Source organism: Myotis yumanensis, unplaced genomic scaffold (assembly GCF_028538775.1).
Source record: "Myotis yumanensis isolate MYYU_CA2020_CCGP unplaced genomic scaffold, mMyoYum1.0.hap1 SCAF_1, whole genome shotgun sequence".
NCBI lineage: Eukaryota > Metazoa > Chordata > Mammalia > Chiroptera > Vespertilionidae > Myotis > Myotis yumanensis.
The window spans coordinates 93,533,548-93,548,606 of NW_027223752.1; positions in this window are offsets into that span (position 1 = coordinate 93,533,548).

Consider the following 15,059-nt stretch of genomic DNA (forward strand, 5'->3'; position numbering starts at 1 on the left):
TGCACAAAAAATTCGAGGCAGGAAAGAAGTGGAGCCCTTGGATGAAGGAAAACAGTCTGGCTCTGAGCACTGTCTCAGCCTCCCCGCTTATACTTCAGCTCCAAACATCTATTTTTAGGCCAAGCTCCTTCCATCATTATCTTGGTGGTGTGCTTACATTCTTAGTCCCTATATTTATATTCCGACTAATACAGATGACTTCCCACTCCTCAGTCTTCAAACACTGCCATCGATTCTCACTAACTGCGTTGCCGCTGCGCTCCTGAACTCCGAGTGGGTAGGCCGAGGCCGCCCTCCACATCAGCCGGAGCAGTTCCACTCACTCTGTTTTATATTTTGGGCTATTTGTGTAATTTGGATACAAAGTTTGCACCATGAATCCAGCTTAATTCCTCATTTTACATGTGAGAACGTGAGAATTTAGTATGCTGTGGAGACCGGCAACAAGATCCAAGTCTTGCTTTTTTTGTGGGACACCACAGGAGAGCAACTCTGCCACTACCTGGGAGGTCCCAGATTTTATATGCACCATCCTAAGAATGCCATTATTGATGATAGGAAAGAAGCAAAGGGAAGGGCAGACATTATAGGCATGTCATTTGGGCAGCTTCACTAGGAAGCTACATCTTTACACTCTCCAGGAATCCAACAAAGGAAAGATAGACATATGCCCAGTAAAGTTGGGGTGACATAGGAAAGGTGCTTACTGTCAGTCACACCTGGGAACAGAGGTCATTAGCCAGAATGGGTGTGACCACTGCAAGGACGCAAATATTTGGGAATATATAATCCCCTAAACCAGCGGTTCTCAACCTGTGGGTCGAAACCCCTTTGGGGGTCGAACGACCCTTTCACAGGGGTCACCTAAGACCATCGGAAAACACATATATAATTACATATTGTTTTTGTGATTAATCACTATGTTTTAATTATGTTCAATTTGTAACAATGAAAATACATCCTGCATATCAGATATTTACATTACAATTCATAACAGTAGCAAAATTACAGTTATGAAGTAGCAACGAAAATAATTTTATGGTTGGGGGTCACCACCACATGAGGAACTGTATTAAAGGGTCGCGGCATTAGGAAGGTTGAGAACCACTGCCCTAAACAAAGTTTGCTCTCTTGTGCTCTTGGAGCCCTTGGGATTGTTGTTGCTCAGGGCTCGCACTCTTGGCTCCCTGGCATCCTCCCATGTGGCCCACAGCCATGTGGACCCACACACACAATTAACTAATGGACTGCAACTAGCCTGATGCTGGACTGGACGCTGCTCCAACATGGAACAGAAACTCTGGACAACAGCTCTGATTTTAGCTCTACTGAAACCCCAGCTACACTTCTTCTATGACTAGATAAAGGGGAAAAAGACCATGGAAACCCAGGGATATAATTCCACAGCAATAAAACTTTCTACTATATCACATCCTCTCATGCAAGTCTCAGAAAATCTCTTTTCTCAAGATACTACAAGGACTCCATCCCCAACAGCAACAGAGGGAGATGAAGCACATTTTTCTCAGGTACATTAGGTTATAATATGAACTAAAGGCTTACTCTTTTTGCTTCTTTATGCATTTATGCATGGGTTATATATTTGATTTGTTTATTATGGATTTTCTGCCAGCTTTGAGGGGGGTGAATAAATTCTAAGCTAATTGGGCTTATACAACAAATTATTAAAAATAGAAAATTTTACATGCTTATTACTACAGTAACTTAGCTATTTTTCTTATAAACTGAATTTCGGTGGGGGAGGGGGATATAGACTCTTGTTTAAACCATTGCTATCTTAGAGGTCCCTGATGTTTACTAAACTTGGTATTTTAGAATCATTTGTGAATATGTTTTTGTCCCCTCTATTTACTGGTAGAATTATTTACTGTTCAAATTGTCAAATGTAGATAACTTATTTACAAAAGTATTTCTCCCACTGAGTTTTGAAATTCTGAGAGATTTATTGAAATCAGACCCACTGAACAATCAACAATTGTGTGATACTGGCGCTCTGAGATATCTGGATGGGAAGGCTGGCACTTCTGTTTCCATATAAGAATCAGCTACCTAAAGTCTTCATTTTTAAGACAGTATGAGTTCCCTCAAAAAGTTAAAAATGGAATTCCCATTTGACCCAGTGATCCCACTTCTAGGAATATACCCCAAAAAACCAGAAACACCAATCAGAAAGGTTATATGAATCTCTATGTTCAATAGCAGCACAATTTACCATAGAGAAGATCTGGAAACAGCCTAAGTGCCCATCAGCAGATAAATGGATTAGAAAACTGTGGTACATCTACACAATGGAATACTACGCTGTTGTAAAAAAGAAGGAATTCTTACCATTTGCAACAGCATGGATGGAACTGGAGAGCATTATGCTAAGTGAAATAAGCCAGTCAATGAAAGAAAAATACCACATGATCTCACTCATTTATTGATAATAAAGACCATTATAAACTGATGAACAAAAATACATACAGAGGCAGAGCTGCCTCGAACAGACTGTCAAACTACAACAGGAAGGCTGGGGAGGGTTGGGGGGCAGGAGGGGGGGTGGTAAGAGATCAACCGAAGGACTTGTATGCATGCATATAAGCATAACCAATGGACATAAGACACTGGGGGATAGGGGAGGCTGGGGGAATGTCAAGGAGGAGAAAAAAAGGAGACATATATAATACTCTTTGTAATACTTTAAGCAATAAAACAAAATTTAAAAAATAAATAAATAAAAATAAAGTCTTCATTTTTCCAACTGTAACCACGTAAAAACCTCATTTCTTTAATATGGCCTTTTCTCTTTTCTTTCCTTTTGATTCAGACTGGCCTTGTCCAGCACCCTGACTCACCTGCCTCTCTCCTTCCTTGCACGTCAACTCCCCTAATCATTAAGTCCTCAGGACAATTATGTTCTGATCAGTATCTGTCTTAGGAACAAAGCCTCGGGTCTGTTGGCCATGGAAACAGAATTTGGGTCAAACTAAAGATAATATCTGGGTCTTAGCTGTGTTTCAACACCACACCCAGAAAAGCAGGGTGACCCCACCGACCACATCCTTGCAAAACCAGACAAAATGATGCCATGGCTGACATCAGGACCAGGTGAAATGGTCAACTACCCCCTACTCTGCTTCTGACCAATCAGTGGAGACCACGACCCTACCTCCCTTAGTCAACATGATGAACGATTTCCCCCACCTAACCTGTCCCCGGGAACCTCTCCAGGAGCCAAGCCTTGGAGCACTACTCACTGTGACTCCGGGCGTGGTGCCATTTCCTTAAATAAGCCTTTACTTTTTTTTTGCTGCAAACTTCTGAGCTTCGATGCACGCAGGCAAAAGAACCTCTTTAGTTTGGTAACATGACTACCAAAATTCTTCTATTTCACACCAAAAGGTAAGTGCTGTTGCTTCAAAAATGAAATTTGAGGGACGAGATATATGACTGGCCAACACGTTCTCTTGTTTACTTATCCAAACTTATGCATATGTCCTATAAAGCCCAATTCCAAGTGATTTAACCAACAGTTAACTTGGTAGAGAGCAACTTGGTCAAAAACAATTTGGCTAAAAGCAAATTAATCAGCGTGAAAGAATTTAGTTGATATAAAAACTTGATTGTAAAATATTGACACCAGTTACTGATTTGTTCCCCAAAAAATATTGTTAACTTTGAAGCTACCCTCCTTGGGCCTCTTCCTGAAAATTATTGAAAGATTTTTCTTGTTGTTGATTTTTTACTTTAAAAAAATCAAGTTCATTTTTAGTTACTTATTCTTTCTCTGTTCTGTTTATGATAGTGAAATTTAGAATAACCTAACTCTAATCTTAGGAGATGAATCCCACACCTGAGCTGCTACTAACATCTGATAAGGAGAAAATTCTGAGATGTTCTAAATTAAAGTATAGTGGCCGGAGAGTGGGAGAGATACAATTGTTAGTCTTTTTAATGGTGGCTGGCCAGCCAGCAGAAGACTGCTTACATTCCTCCCATTGCCTGTTGGAATCTTGGGTTAATTTCCAGGTGGCTATTTCCGCAGATTATTTTAGCCAGGAGCTTCCACTTGTTGTTTTCACGTGGGCTTTCCAGACTGCTGCCCGCAGCCAATGTACAGAGCATACATTCCTCTATGCAGACCCTGAACCTAACCCAGAGCCGAGCCCACTTCACCTTCTCCCACCCCTTTGCTTATAGCTCATGGATATAGCTTTTATCCAGCCTCTATCTTCCTTCCCACTCCCCCCTACTTGGTGTATAAAAATGCTTGCAGATTCTGAGGTGATGGGCATGCTGTCTTTTCTACCTAGCCATAATGCTGGGCATTTAGACCCCATGCCCCAAGTCTGGTGGTCTTCTTTTGGTTAGTTTTAGCTCCCTAAAAGCTTACTTTAGAAAAGTCTTCAGTTGTAGAAGTTAAATCGCTTTTGTTTAACGTAACCTTTATCTCCACCCTTATCCAGCAAACTTTCACCTTCTCCTCCTCTCACTCTCAACAGACGGCTTTGCCTCCTTCTAATAGAAAGCAATTAGACAATACCAGACATGAAGCCTCGCATTCTTCCTGCCACCTGCAGCCCTACCTGTCTCATAACAGAGGCATCTGCCTTTATCTAAAGCTGCCTTTTCTGGAAATTGTGATCTGCACTCTAGAGCATTTCTCTCTATCTCTCTATCTTTCTATCTCTCTATCTCTATCTCCTTAGCTCTATCTCTATCTCTATCTCTATCTCTATCTCTATCTCTATCTCCCAGGCCCGTGTTCCTACACACGGCAGAAGCCCAGGAATATAGAGGGCACTGGATTTTAAGGTCCTTGAACCTGTAGAAATAAGAGACATGTCTCCTTTTGTCCAGATTGCATTCTTAAGCCGGTGTCCGTCAGAAAGTGGTCATTATGGAGTCCCGTCCTTCCCCGAGAAGAGGGACTCAGAGAGAAGGTGATATTCCCGTCCCAGGAAAGAAAGCAGATGGTAGGAGTCTAGGGGACTTCCGCTTGCTATCTCAGCAACTGAGTCAAGAACACAGACTGGAAATTAAAACCATGTGAATTTTTCAGGATTCTCTCAATTTTATGGGCTTATGAATTTTATTGTTCCCATTATTTTAGGCATAGTGATTAAGAGTAAAAATATTTCAAAGACAGCACACAGGTAAATAAAGGGGTCTGGTGGCTTGTCTTCAAGGATCTAGAGGAACTGGGGACACCCCATCCTTCTGGGGAACAGAACATCAAGAGGGATGGATTGGCAATGCCGGCACCAGGAGGAGAGGAAGCAGGCCCCGTGCCCAATACCTGTTGCAAGGAATAGAGAGAATAACAAACTTGTCTGGTCTGACAAGGGGGAGTGAGGCTACCCAGTCTAGTTGCCAGTTCCTTTTCCTTTACCTTCCTCTTAAATGCTTAAGATTCATTTCTGAAATTTATCTTTATTGTTGAAAGTATTACAGATGTCCCCCTTTTTCCCATTGACCCCTCCACCTCGCACCCTCCCCTCCAGGCCTTCACCACATTTAGGCATTTTCCCATTAAATAAATGCTTAAGCTTCTTTAATCCATATTCCCAGCTGTGCCCTCTCCTCTCTCCTGTCTCCAGACCAGCATTCCTGATTATCTACTGTAGACCCCCCAGGCACCCCTAGCTCAGCATATGGGAAATGAACTCGTCGCCCTTCCCATCCCTATCACATATCTGTCCCTTCTCTAGTTTCCCTGATCTCAGTGGAGCACATTGCCAATCTCCCAAGCACCAAGGCGAGACACAGCACCATCTCAACTGCCCTCCCCTCCTCCACAAGCCATGTCATCAAGGCCCATCAGTCAGGTCCTACGTGTCCCATTCTACTTCTCACAGTCCCTGTCCTATCTCAACTATTGCAATTGTCCCCTAACTTCAATGGTTCTATCTCCAATCTATGGCAAGTATGATTTTTTTACAGTGAATCCTCCCAACTCGGGTGAATTAACTTCCATCATGAATTGCATATAGCTCTGGAGCCTTTATTTCCATTGATGGTGAGAAGAGTTAAACTTGTCAATTTAAACTAATGCCATCATCTCTGGCTTAAAGCTCCTCCTCACCCCCCACTCTGTTCCCCAGGATCACCTCCCAAAATAAATGACTCACATACAAGCTCTTGTCTTGTCTCAGGCTCTGCATCCTAAGGGAACCCAAATGAAGACACCTTCCTGTCCTACAGTCTGAAAGCTTCAAAGCTACACTTCCCCTCCTTTGCACCTAGTGTGCTGCATGGGACCTAGTTTCTATTGAGCATCGCGTAGAATTTAAAGGCCTAAAGGAGCCATGTGGGTGATGGTGACACAAAGAGACAGTGCAGTGTTCCTCTGTGGCAGCTGTGGCTGCTGTTCTAGTCTCCAGTCCCCAGCTCACAGGTGCCAAGCAGCACATGGGGGCTCCAGTGGGGTTTCATAAGACCCATCACCTGATATGAATAGAGTTTCACCAGTCATGCTGCTCCTGGCTGAACACCTTCCAACCTTGGATCTCTGGTCTCTTGGAAATTCCAGACACTATTAATTAACTAGAGGCCTGGTTGCCCCCAACTGCCCTCCCCTACTGTCCTGATCACCCACAACTGTTCTCCCCTGCCAGCCATCTTGTGGTGGCCATCTTGTGACCACATGGGGGTGGCCATATTTGATCACATGAGGGTGACCATCTTGTGCAAGGGCGTGACAGTCAATTTGCATATTACCTCTTTATTATATAGGATACCCTGGAGTAAGTTCCTTTCTATTAAAACTAGTCTCTAGGGTTCTGTTTTCTGATATTAAGAATCCTGATACAATATAGTTGTTTTTTAATCCTTTCCTGAGGATAGTTTTTCCATTGCTTTTCAGAGAGAGTAGAAGGGAGGGAGGAAGGGAGGGAGGGAGAGGAAGAGAGAGAGAAACATGGATGTGAGAGACAAATCAACTGGTTGCTACTGACTGTCCTCCATATGCTTCCTGACCAGGGGCAGGAAGCAAACCCGCAACTCAGGTACATGCCCTTGACCAGGAATTCAATCCTGACCCTTTGGTGAGCGGGCCAACACTATAACCACTGAGCAACACTGGCCAGGGCTCAATACAGTTATTTAAACTCTTTCAATGACAGAGTTTTGTTATTATTTTTTATAAAGGGAAAAGCTATCACTTTACACTTATTGTTGAGCAAACATAACACACATTGAAAAACATTTTTACACTAGGAGGTTTTGTTTATAATTCTTATATTCCCATCTATGAGGATTCATTTAGATAGCATTAATCAATGCCTGGCTGTCCTATATAATAAGAGGGTAATATGCAAATTGATCCTAACGGCAGAACGACCAGGAACGACTAGTCGCTATGATGTGCACTGACCACCAGGGGGCAGACACTCAATTCAGGAGCTACCCCTGGTGGTCAGTGCGCTCCCACAGGGGGAGCTCCACTCAACCAGAAGCTGGGCTGACAGCTACGAGTGCAGCGGCGGTGGCAGGAGCCTCTCCCACCGCCTCCATAGTGCTAAGGATGTCCGACTGTGGCTTAGGCCCACTCCCCCCAGGGCTCCCAGGCTGGACATCCCCCAAGGGCTCCCGGAAGGATGTCTGACTGCCATCCCCAGGGGATCGGGCCTAAGCCAGCAGGTGGACATCCCCCAAGGGATCCCAGACTGCAAGAGGGTGCAGGCCGGGCTGAGGGATCCCCCCACCCCCGAGTGCACGAATTTTCTGCACCAGGCCTCTAGTTAATCATAAAGGCAAGAGTTTTATAAGCCTTGGATATATATGGTTCTTTTCATGTATTTTAATAATAATAGGTACATTTTTAAGTGCCTATTTTGTGTCAGTTACTGATATATATTCTCAGTATAACATCTGACCAATCCTCACACCACAGAAACTGAAGTTGAAATCACACATATTGTAAATGACAGATTCACTGTTTTAACCCATGTTTCTAATCCCAGCCCATGTTCTCTCCCCTCTGCTGTGATTCTTCCTGACACAAGGCCTCCCTCTGAGCCACACGCTTCTGGTCAGGGCTCTGGCCTCCAGTTCACACTCTGCTATCAGGCAGCTCCCAGGGGAAGTGCTGGGTTCAGGGAACACGCATGCCTAGTTCAGGCACCCTCCTCAGAGACAGTGCTCTGCCTCATTGAAGCAAACCAGCAAAATATTCCCCCCAAGTCATAGTCGTTGCACTAATTAGAATTAAGTTCTGCTATAATGGAATAACCCAAAACAATTATAGCTTCAACAAATCAGTTTATCTCTCTCACTTTCCAAAAGTATAGAGGTTGATTAGTCCAACGCTAGAATAGGACCCCACTGCCAGCTTCTCCTGTCTTGCTGTTCTCCTGTAGGTGGCTTCCCTTCCAAGGTTACTTCATGGCCCACAATGGCTGCTGGAGTTAAGCTAGCACATCCACACTCTTGCCAACAAGAAGAAAAATATGCAGTCCCTTTTCTTTAAAGAGATCTCTGACCCTAACCGGTTTGGCTCAGTGGATAGAGCATCGGCCTGTGGACTGAAAGGTCCCAGGTTCGATTCCAGTCAAGTGTATGTACCTTGGTTTCAGGCACATCCCCAGTGGGGGGGTGTGTAGGAGGCAGCTGATCGATGTTTCTCTCTCATCAATGTTTCTAACTCTCTATTCTTCTCCCTTCCTCTCTGTAAAAAAATCAATAAAATATATTTTTTTTTAAAAAGAGAGAGAGAGAGAGATCTCTGGTAAGTTGTAGTCATCACTCCCACTGATATCCATTAGCCAGAACTTAGCTAATATGCGTTCCATAGCTGGAAGAAAGTGCAAAATACAGTCTTTCTTCTGGACATCCATGTGCCAAGCCAAAAATCTGGGTTTCTACCATTGTGGGAGAAGGGAAGAACAGGTATCAAGGGACAACTACCAACTCTGTGACTAGTCTCTGATTTTTTTTTTACTATATTTTTATTGATTTTGGAGAGGAAGGGAGAGGGAAAGAGAGATAGAAACATCAATGATGAGAGAATCATTGATTGGCTGCCTCCTGCACGCCCCCTACTGGGGATCAAGCCCACAACCTGGGCATGTGCCCTGACCGGTAATCGAACCATGACCTGGTTCATAGGTCAGTGCTCAGCCACTGAGCCATGCCAGCCCGGCTAGTCTCTGATTTAAATGGTCTGTTTTGTTTCCTTCCTTAAATAATTTTTGCATTTATTTTGTGAAAAAAAAACAAGAAATACCAGTTTGTCTTCTGAAAAAAAGGTCAAGACTTAGAGAAATGGGGATGATGAAGACTTCTAATTTAATATTAAATCAGAAGATAAAAATCCAGAAGTTTTCCTGACACCAACTCAACTTTCCCCCTCTACCTACCTACTCACTATATTTTCAGTGTTTCCGGAAATCCTCTCTGAAGATGGCTCCCGCCTCCCTGCAGGATGTGCTCTAAGATTCCTGCCCAATCTTAGACTCAGCAGGGGTCCTCAGTGCATGGAACAGGCAGGGTGGTCAGCTCTGTGACAGAAGCTCAACCTCTGGCAGAGGTGACAAACATCTCATAGTGTCTTAGCGCCATCATTTCATCTCCATGAAACGATTTCCCCTGCCTTTCCCTTCCTTTCTGTCCATTCTTTGTATGACTGAGTCATAATCATCCTTCATGGGCCAGCTCATTCATTTATTCAATTAATAAATATGAAGCATTTCCTAGGGACTTCCTTAGGGAAGTTCACCATCTACTGGATGGGATGAACCCCTGAACAAAAAAAAACCCTTAAAATTATGTGGTAAGTACTATATAGAGGAATAAAAATGTCCTGTGGGAACCCAGAGGATCTCTAGAAAAGGTCATGCAGATGTGGCATTTTAGGTGGTTCTTGATTTATCTTTGAAGCATGGTGCCAGAAACACAGTAATATTTCCTGAAAAAGAACTTAATTATCCTTTGACACTTGGTTCCCATAATCTTTATGATGAGAACGATACTGTTCTATTGTTCTTCAGAGGCACTCAATACAAAATGGGACAACCCTTTGCAGGGACATCCAGTCAGGTGACATTAACCCCTATGCATCCCCTGTGCTGACACACAGTCTGAAAACCAGCAGGGACACACACACACACACACACACACACACACACACACACACACAAGGTTTCTTTATCCATTCTATTTAAAGATTCTGCAAAATACCCCATTATTGTGTGAACATTCTTATATTAAGAACATTCGTCTGAAATGAACTTCTCTCCTACCTTAATTCTCACTCATTTCTGACTTTAAAACCTACTAAAATACAAAAACAAAAAGTGTTATAAAAATTTTATTTGTTCTATAAAAATTTAACATATGTTCTTTTCTTTCCATTCCTTAGCTAATATCACAGTCTGGTCAAAAAAATAACTTGGTGGAAATAATAAAATTTCCCCAAAAGGATCTTTGCTCATTTTTCAGAATCTTTTGGGGAAAAGGCAAGGTGTTTTTACTTTCATTTTAATACATTTTAGCGAATCTTGTTTACTCTAAGTTGTTTATAATAATGATAAATTTAAAAAGTAAATGTCCAACAGAAGGGAATTGATTAAAGAAATTATAATAAGTTACACAGTAGTGTGGATAATATACAAAAAGAGTTATAACAATATAAACGGATTTTTGTAAATTGAATTTTTTAGTATTTAACAAAATAAGATTAAAAAGGTGTAATTACCTAAAAATTAATTGGAATGTTTTTTTCAAATCCTACAGACTTTTCTTTTGTTTTACTACTTTCAGGGCTCTTTTCTTTAATATAAACACAATGCACACTCATTTCTATAATTTATAAGAAGGTTTAAAAATGTAAAGATAACACATAATTACACATCAGAAATAACCACTGTTAACAAATTGGTATATATCATTTTTCATGTGTGTGTGTGTGTGTGTGTGCAAAAATGAAATCATTTCAAATACAGTTTTATAACCCTCCAAATATTATTCAGCCACTCCCTCCTCCCCCCAAAAAAGACACTAACATGGTAACATAACTAATGCAATAGTTTATCCTCAGAAAGAGTTTTAAGAAAAGCTTGAAGAAGGTAGTGAACTCCTGGACTCCTGCAACAGATCAAGGATTGATCTTGCAGTCTGAGTTTTGAGTATGATTCTGCATGGAACATGCTAGGAAAAAAGGCTCACTCCTTCTGAGCTTCCATTTCCTTGCCCACAACATGAAGATCATGATGCTTATGTCTCACAAATATTGTAACAGATAAGGTCAACTTTTTAATGAGCTTTGAGTTTTGAAAAAATAACATCTTAGCATTTTATGATGTCCCTGTTTATTATGGGTGGTTTATTATTATTATTATTATTACTACTACTACTACTAGAGGCCTAGTGAATTCGTGTACCAGTGTGGTCCCTCAGCCTGGCCTGTGGAGTCAGGCTGAAACCAGCTCTCCAACAACCCCTGAGGGTTCCCAGATTGCGAGAGGGCACAGGCCAGGCCGAGGGACCCCACCAGTGCACGATTGGGGCTAGGGAGAGACTCGGGAGATTGGCAAGCCAGAGAGGGACCGTGGAAGGGTTCCAGGGTGTGTCCGGCCTGTCTCACTCAGTCCTGATCAGCCAGACCCCAGCAGCAAGCTAACCTACCGATCCGAGCATCTGCCCTCTAGTGGTCAGTGCATGTCATAGCAAGCGATTGAGTTACCTTAGCATATCATTAGCATATTACACTTTGATTGGTTGAACAACCAACCAGACGACCGGACACTTAGCATATTAGGCTTTTATTATATAGGATTATTATTATTTTACCTGACTTTGCATTTTAATCTCTCCTTTTTAGCATGCCTCTGTTGATTAGTCCCATGACACTTCAATCACCTTAGATCAGTGATGGTGAACCTTTTGAGCTCTGCATGTCAGCATTTTGAAAAACCCTATCTTAATTCTGGTGCCGTGTCACATATAGAAATTTTTGATATTTGCAACCATAGTAAAACAAAGATTTATATTTTTGATATTTATTTTATTTATTTAAATGCCATTTAACAAAGAAAAATCAACCAAAAAAATAAGTTCGCATGTCACCTCTGACACGTGTGTCATAGGTTCACCCTCACTGCCCTAGACTCTGTTGTTGTTTAAGAGTTTTTCAATTCTAACTTACTTCAATAAACATTCTTAATTATTTTCAATAGACTTTTTTTAAAATACCTTATGGATAGTATGGTGCTTGGGGGCAGGAGCTGGGTTTTACATTGTTTGGGTATTTCCTGCACCATCTCTCTGCTACCCCCCACCCCCACCCACACCACAGTGAGACAATTCCCAAGTCCATGGTGGGTTCTCATGTTGAGGAGGACACTGTTGTCTCACACAAGCATTCCTTTGTAGAGAAATGGGAAGTGCAAGCCACTGGGATTCTTGTGGAAAGTTGTCCAGGTGGGAGTTGCTAGCGCTGGGCAGTGAATGCTGCCAAGAAAGATTGCTGCAGCCCATAACCCCTTGCTGAAGGCTGCCTGAGCCCATTTCACCAGTAACCCCTGCTGCAACCCAAGAATTGGGACTAGGCCAAACAATGAACATTATTCAATCCTATCCTCAGCCTCTACCTCAGCCTTTATAATGTTGCGTCCTCACATCCCACCAGCATGGGAACCTTTATAGAAAGCATGGTCATTCCCCTCTCATTTAGCCTCATTCTCTTTACCAAATACCAAGAAATCTACTTGTGAATGCAACCAGGATAGTCTTCTAAAATACAGGTGCTAAAAAAAATAAGTAAAATCTAATACAGATGCTAGTCTCCTAAGGACACAGGATTTTTCTAAACTAAATACAACTTTTTCCTTCTTTAACTCTGTATGTGTTTCTTTTTCTCCTAATTTTGATTTTAATTCATCTTCAAAATCTTCCTTTTCTCATCCTCCATGAACTCCTTTTTTGTGAAATGAACAGAAGTCACCTTCACTAAGAAAAAGTTCATGAACCGAGCCCAGGCTCACTTGGGGATTCACATGCAGGCACTGAGATGATGGGGTCTTGGCGATCTCTGTCCCTCAAGAGAGAGACTTGACCTTCTCCTCACTCACAACCGTTCAGGACCAGCCGGGGATCCAAGCTTTGGAAATAACAGGCAAGAAAGCAGGTGTCTTCTGGAGAGCCCCATGCTTCCCAGATGGGAGAAGCGATTAAGGAGAACAGGAAGTGTGACGGTTCCTCGGCAAAGCCAGGGACAGATTGAGAATTGTGCTGTTCTGATGAAAGCGCCAAGGTCATTATTAAATGGTTGGAAACTATTGTTCATAAAAAGCACTTGTACAAACGCAAAATGCTCTTAACAGCCCTGTTTAAATTTATCTCAAAACAAAGGGTTGTCAATGAAGAGTTGGACTGCTTCCCCGCCAAGGTTTCAACCGCACACAAACACCACATAAATCTCCCAGCTCTTATTCTGGGTGCTCCCAGATTAGCAGCCAACATCTCCTCCCTGCCCTGCCCTTGGTGTGCCCCGAGCCCCCAGAGACCCCCTTTCAAGTACACAAAAGCTAAAATGCATCCCCACCTTGGAAACTAGGCCCTACTTCTCCACTATGGGACTTGAGAAACAATGATAAAAAAACAAAATTACTAAAGTCGTTTTCCTCTGGGGTTCTGCGAGCGTCCAACCCACTGTAAAACATTTTCCAGTCACCCCCTGCCTTCTTCATTTCCAGGGTGGATTCTTCAGTGCACTGACCTCACCACCTCCCACTGGCAGGAAAGCCTCTTGGATCCCTGGGGCACAGCAGAGCCCGGGCAGGAAGCCACACCAGGTCCTGCCCATGAGAATCCTGGCCTGGTCTGGGTTACTCACACTCCCTCTCAAATAGCTTGCGTGTTACAGAACCTGTCCCAGAGCCGGGCCCCACAGCGACTCCCACCCCCAACACCTGCGTGGTGTGGAAGGCTTCCTGGTGCGGGAAGCAGAGAGAGGCTAGAGTTTGTACTTTAAAAAGATCAAAGAGACCATGAGGGCCCAAAGACGGCAAAGTAATTCCAGTGCCAAAATTCATGATTGTAGGTGTCATCTGGCTTGTATTTAACCCCTATGTACTGGGAAGATTGAAGTGTGCTCCACTGATAGGCTGGAGATATACTGGCTCTGAGGGTCCCAACCCAGCTACCCACCAGAACCCACTGAGGTGTTTTTGAGACGTAAATCTCTGGGTCCTCAGAATGACTGACCCCGAAGTTCCAGGAGTGGGGCCTGGACATTGAATTTTTCGAAGCTCCTTGGAGGGGCCCAGTTGCAGAGCCGAGGTTTGGGAATGGCTGCACGGGATGATCTTCTGTGCACCCTTCCCCAACCCTAGAGACCTGTATGAGTGACTACATTTCCCTGGAATACATGGTTTGCCCACACACTCCCAGATACACATACTAAAATGCATAAAAACAAAAGAAAGAAAACAATAAAGCAGAAACACAAATTTATTCAATAAATAAAAACAGTTCAGCCCTGTCCTCCACTTCCACCCAAGACAACTCTTCCCCGGCTCATAGGGCACAACTTTGAGGAAAGAGAAAAAAGGCAGTCAGTTGCAGAGCTGATGCCTGAAGCGGGATCCACTCCGTAGATTTGTGTCTTGGATGTGCACCCCTTCCACATGAGCCTCTGTCTGGATGGGCACCCACATAACTCTTGAGCTACTTAACTCTTGATTAACTCTGCAAGAAACAGCATTGCTCCCTGCAATCCAGGGAGTGGAGGATCTACACATTCATGTACACACATGCTGTGCTCAGCACAAAGGGCTGGCCTCCACCAGAGAACAAACTCTTCCGGTGGGACTCCCCGGACCAGGACCCAGGCCTACATAGTTCTCCTACAGCACCCTGACTTCAGCCCCAACTCAACACCATTTGGGATGCAAAGGGCAGCCTCAATTTAAGCTTTAGAAAGATCCATACAGTTTATGACCAAAGAAAGAAGAGAAATTATATCATTTTCAAACCAAACTGGATCCCTTCTTCTACTGCCTAGCTAAAGGTTCTTTCTCAGGCTCTCCTCCTAAAAGATCATCAACAAAACAAAT